General features: G+C 32.3%; 1 pseudogene; it reads right to left on the bottom strand.

The window, feature by feature from the left end:
* Window positions 1-5,261: 5,261 nt before the first annotated feature.
* Window positions 5,262-5,353, bottom strand: LOC126021251 (uncharacterized; annotated as a pseudogene).
* Between the last annotated feature and the right edge of the window lie 1,353 nt (window positions 5,354-6,706).

The raw sequence follows: 6,706 nt of genomic DNA, 5'->3' as shown, positions 1-6,706 counted from the left end.
ATTTGAGAATCCAACAGCTAAATTGGAGATTGAATCATGGATAAGGAGAGCAAGATTAATCTGAGAGATACTGAATAAATATAAACTAGAACAAGTTGTCCTAGAAACTCAGAAAAACACATAAATCTTCCAGTGTTTCATACAATTTATCTAACAAGTACACATACACAGAAAGATAACAAATGTAGAAACCTAGTATCAGGAATCTGTCAAGAGACAGCTGCCATACTTTCTAGTCTTGGCTTCATTAACTTACCTATGATATTTTGAGTTTGTATGTGTTTTTATATCAAATATCCTGTTCTCAGAAGTAATGTGACTAATAGAAACCTTCAAAAATAACTTTTGAACCATTTATTAATAATTAAATATAAATTAATACATACTAATTAATTAAAAATAGAGCATAAGTATGTTATCATGGGCCTCTGTTCGTGCATTTCAATTAATCCTGTCACAGAAATGATGGTTTTTAAGAAAAAACACAGAGAAAGAAATACAGTTACAGGATGTAAAATAATTTGTCTATCATCAATTTTTTTCTTGACATATTTTGACTGGGGCTACTTCTAATCAGGAGAAAACATGTTGGGCCGGGAAGGTGGCACTAGAGGTAAGGTGTCTGCCTTGCAAGCGCTAGCCAAGGAAGGACCACGGTTCGATCCCCCGGCGTCCCATATGGTCCCCCCAAGCCAGGGGCAATTTCTGAGCGCTTAGCCAGGAGTAACCCCTGATCATCAAACGGGTGTGGCCCAAAAAACAAAAACAAAAAAAGGAGAAAACATGTTTCATAATCAGTTCCATCTTTTCCATATTAGAATGTTTATTTTATGATGCTCATGTACCTGCTAAATAGTTGGATGTTACTGAATAAAACAGTATTAATAAATAATAAATAATAATAATAAATAATAAATAATAAAACATCACAACAGATGGTTGTGATGCCTCAAAGCTTAATTATGAACTAGATCTCCATATGAGATATAATGATGGTATCAGTACATCAAAAGAATATCATCACTAGTTTAAATTTATTTAAAGACTTTTGTTTAAATCAACAAAATCTACCATCTTACAGAAAAGTGAGCATTCCAATCTTCACCTTTAGCCTGAAAGTGGTATTCTAAATCCTAAGGTAGTTTGGTTTGCAAGAGGATAGGTAAACTTTTCAGAAAAATGTTGCTTATCATGTGCAACAAAATTATTAAATATGTGGGGGCCTAATTTGATTCTTCTTAGTATAAGAATATAAAAGAAACAAAGGGAGAGGAGAACCAAGAAAATTCTTTAAATTAGGACTGATTTCTGAATCATAGCAGATGGTAAACTAAGGGGAAGAGAAATGACTCACCAGGTCTATTTAGAGAAAACCAGTGAACAGTCTGTTATCCATCCTCATGAATTTGCCTGTGAACTAGCCAGAGCCAGTAATCTGATTTATTAAATTGTCCCATTATAAAAAATGATTCACCAAAAATGCAGGAAGTCACTACTGACCACTATTTACAGTACGGAGAAAAATGTACCTAGCATATGAAATCCCATTAGAGAACTTATTACAAATAGTTCTTATTCCTTGATACAGTTGCCCAGATTTGCTTATGTAACTCATCTACAATGTCATTATCTTTTAGGATTGATATTTTCAGCTCCGTGTCAATGAACTCTCAGAACAAAACATACTTGCTGGTCCCTACTATATCTCCAAGTAATGTATATATTTCCAGAGATTTGTGAATCATGTTGCAGATTATGGAGCCACCAAATCCTTTATTTAAATTTTTTTAATTAATTTCCTTATTTAAGCACTGTGTTTACAAACATGTTTGTAACTGGGATTCAGTTATTAGAACTCTCTCCTCTCTCAGTTGCCCACTTCTTCTTTGAATACATTTGGTCTATAACTCAGAAACTACCTACATGGTAAATCTACCTTGCATTCAACATTTTATCTATTTATAATGCCCAGACAGTTATGTAATTAAATTCACCCATTTAAGCTCTACTTCAAATCTGTGTTACTGCCCACCAAGGTTTTTGGTGATTGATTGAGTGTATGTAGCTTTGGGTGGAGATGAGGGAGAGTCCTATATTAGAATATTTATGATGCTCCACTTGAATATATTGATACATATCACCATGGATTTCTTTATAACATATAGAAAAATCGATAGCCATAATGTTAAAATCTATTTACAAAAAATATGATTTTACATTTTTATCCCTTCTTGGGTTGAAGCTAAAATTTCACATGTGGTATTTTAAATGATAATATCTTTAATATCCAAAGTTATATATTCATACAATATGGTAAGAGGATATGTGTATATATAATGCATATATATAAGTACATACATATATTCAAGTGGCCAGAAGAATGAAGTTAAAACAAAGCTATATCCTTTCAGATATCAGAACCTAGAGGTGGAAATTTAAGTGGAATAGTTAATTTTGGAGATTAATTTGATTAGATACAAATAATTTTAATAAGTCATTGCACATGAAGCAGCTCAATACTGCCCACAAAATGGAGTATACAGCACAGTCCAGACCAAGTTATTTTTGAGTTACCATTATATGTTTTATTTTATGCTCATGTGAAAAAGACAGAATTTGCTAAGTCCTCTGGAGCTTTTACAGCCACAAACATAGTTGTGCCTCAATAAAATGCACTTCTTATCATCCTGTCTCTGTAAACAACATTAAACTGGATGGATGCAGTTTCTATTAATTTGTAAATTGTAAACTCTCTTTTAATTTGGATATAAACTGAGGATTCCTCATTGTTTAATTCAGTATGTTCATTAAGGGTAGAACTACAAGGAAATACTTAAGAACACTGTAACCAGAGCTCAGGAGGGTGGCTGTCTCATTATGCAAAGATCAACTGTGATTTCTTTTGGGTAAAATAGAATCTACCTTTATTTTTTATCATAAATACTTGCAATTTTTCCTTCAAAATTAATAAAGTCTTCTGTGAAGATACTTTGAGACTGTATCCTTCAACCTCTAAGAGTGAAATTTAGCAACCATTGACCTTTTATAATTTTATATTATATTTTATAATTTTATAATTTCATTGACCTGAAATAATTATTATGATGATTGAAGATAGTGAGTTTCTTAGCACCTTTTTTTCTCATTCATTATTTGGCAATAAGTTACAAAAATCCTGTTTCTTCTCATCTCTATTTATTTTCCTCTTCATTTATGTCATATGGGCAACTCTTGGATTCTTTATTTGCTAATAGATTTGCTATCTAATAGAACATGCCTAAATTTAGTGGTTCAAAACAGGTCAGGGGCTTTTCCTGCTCTGTGCTTAGGAGTGAACCCTATAACTGTTCAGGGAATCATTTAGTGTCAGAAATCAAACCAGGGTCCAATCCACCTGGAGAATAAGCACCTTTTCAACTATACTCTCTCTCTCTCTCCAACCCAATGTCTTTCTTCTGCTTAGATGTTTTTTTGGTGCTTTGCTTTCATCTGAAAAATTATTAATAGAGTTTAAAAAGTCAAAACTGTTTAAACCAAGGAAATAGTGCAACTGGTGGAACACATGCCTAGCGTCTGGGAGTATTTGAGTTCTATTGCTGGAACTTACAAGTGTACCCTGGTTACAACCCACCAACCTGAGCACTGCCAGCAGCAGAGAACCTCCACTGTTAGACCCAGTCACCAAGCTCATCTCTTTCTAAACATTTTTGTGCTTCATTTTGCATCTTCCTGTTTTAGAAAAAAATGAAACACAAATTAATTAAAAAGAAATAAGCTTGGCTACTTGTAGGGAAGGTAGTAATGGAGTTAAAGTGGTATAGAGGTCATGACCTTTTGTCTTTTGTGCTTTTAGGGACCTTTTTTTTTTTTTTGTCACTATCCTGGTTGGTGGTGCAGGTTTGGTGCTCATTCCTGGTAGTGCCGCATTCCAGGCACTATAAAAAATTTTAAAGCTCCAAGAGCAGAAACATTTTATAGAGAGGACCTTTTGATTAAAGCAATACAAGGAAATAAATGTAAGGAGGAAATAACATAAAGAGACAGAGTAGAGATCGCTGTCATAAGTATTGCCTGTTTTAGTGGTGTGTGCTGAGAACAATGCCAGAATTAAATAATACCAAAGTCACCTGGCTCATTTGAGTGAAAATGTTAAATAATACAGATAAAATGTTTACTTCAGCAGTTTAAATTTCATGCTGAAGTGTCCTAAGAATATTATCGAAGTCTCCCCATTCACAATTGCAATATAAATAGGAAAATGATCCAATATTACCTTATAAAAATTATGAAATCATAAAATATTTTAGTTTGTAAGTTATTTATTAAATTTTAAGCATTTCCCAAAAATGTATTTTTAAAGTGAATTTTAGAGTATTATATATAAGAAAAGTTAACCCCATGAAAGAAATAAGAATGTAGACTTGTTAGCAAACTTTTATTCCTCTTATCCAATGAAGGGAGCTCTTCTCCCTTGTATCTCATCCTTATAATAGACAGAAATTCATAAGTAGATTTGATGTGTGATTTGCTTAGAAGATCTTTATCTATTTAGAAAACTTAGGTGGCATTGGAGGATATCATACTAACTAAACAAAATATGCCAGAGGATGATAAACAAATCCAGGATGATTTCACTCATCCATAGTATACAGAGAAACAAGTCAAGGGGTAGACAATAGCAGTTGATAATAAAAAATAAAAAATGTACTATACACCATTGTGCACAAAGATGTCAAACAGTTATTTCAAATAAACAGTTGAAACAGGCCCTACTGCTACGTTATGGCTCCAGCCCTTGAAACAAATTGATTCAATTAATTCAATGAAAACTATTATTGATATGTCAGACATATCAAACAATTATTTCTGTATGTATCAATGAAAAATTTTAGATTGATAAATATGTTAAAGAAATTAGTTTATTGTTTTTACTTTAGTTTTATAAATAACTTAATATTTGGTAGCTTTTACTTATGAAATATGATTATGATTTCAACTTTTCTTATTTTGGAAAAGGTTCTCTTCAATTTAATAAAATACCATATTCTTCCACTTGATGGCAACAATGGTTCAAAAACAAAAGAGGTTTTGAGAAGCATGTCTGACTATGGGTAGACTCAAAATGCAAGTAGTACAAGTGCAAAGGAAACATGACACACCAAATAGTAGATACTTCCAAACTATAAACAACATTACTATATGTATATATATATGTATATATATATGTATATTCATTGCATAAAGAGCGCAATTTTTTCTTTCTTTTTTTTTTTTTTTTTTTTTTTTTTACTGTACCTCCTCTTTCTATACAGCCAGTGTAAAGAACACAGCCTGTGGTAAGAATTGGGAGGCCTTATTTTATCTTTTATTTATTTTTTTTTTCTTCAGGGCAAACTAAAGTTGTTTTTTTTTGTTTTTTTTTTTAAGTAAGAATTCATTTAAAGGACAAAATTGATTAACCTAATAAGGTAAACTAATATAACATAATATAGTGACATAACATAACATATAATATAATTAATATAATAATAATACATGTAAGTCAAAGAAAGTTTCTGATTAAAAACACAATTTTTTTTTTCCATAATGGCTTACATATCTTTCACTGTAGTATTTTGGGTACATATTCACATTAAATCAGGGGAATACCCATCACCTAATATGTCCTCTTCTCAATCAAAAATCAAATATACTGAAAATAGGCAGAGTCCTGTCTAGAGGCTTCCAACATCAGTTTGAGAGAGGATGTGAAAAAAGTAATTAAAATACCACAACAATACACACACACACACAAAAAAAATATCGAATTAAATAACCGATAAGCACCACAACAATAAAGACAGGCACCACACAATAATCTCGGTTCTGAAATCAAATCATACTCAAGTGCAAAAAAGAAAGAGAAAGACAAAACAAAATAAAATAAAATAATATTGGAGACATCAACCGTAATCTCCACACCAAAATAAAGACGTCAAAAAAATAGATCATTTATTCTCCTCTTGCTGCTTTCGTGGTATGTGGAAGACTTCTACTTTATCTTGGATGGTAAAATCAGACCTGTTTCTAGAGATCTTGGTGGCTGTGCAGATCAGGGAATGGAGTTTATGGAGTCTTTCTTTGTGGTTCTAGCAGTTATGCTTCTTCAATGTCCTTTTTTTGTTTTTTATGTATTCTAGGTGTTTCAGAATAGTGCTACCATTCTGTGTTTTTCTTTTGTCTTCTGACTTCGTTTAACATAACATGATCTAGGTCCATCCACGTTGCTGCAAAGTCTGTGATTGTATCATTTCTAACTGCCATGTAATATTCCATTGTATATATGTACCACATCTTAATGATCCATTCATCTGTTGTTGGACTCCCTAAGAACAAATGCCCAGGCCCAGATGGATTTACAGGTGAATTCTATCAAACATTTCAAGAAGACTTATTACCACTGTTCCATAGGCTTTTCAAAACCATAGAAAAAACAGGAATCCTCCCCAACTCCTTTTATGAGGCTAATATCACACTCATTCCTAAAGAAGGCAAAGACACCACCAAAAAAGAAAACTATAGACCAATCTCATTAATGAACATTGATGCAAAGATACTTAACAAAATCTTAGCAAACCGAATCCAACACCTCATTAAAAAGATCATACATCATGATCAAGTGGGATTCATCCCAGGAATGCAAGGTTGGTTCAACATACGCAAATCA

The sequence above is a fragment of the Suncus etruscus genome, chromosome 10 (assembly GCF_024139225.1).
Source record: "Suncus etruscus isolate mSunEtr1 chromosome 10, mSunEtr1.pri.cur, whole genome shotgun sequence".
Lineage (NCBI taxonomy): Eukaryota > Metazoa > Chordata > Mammalia > Eulipotyphla > Soricidae > Suncus > Suncus etruscus.
This window is presented reverse-complemented; position numbering and strand designations above follow the sequence as displayed.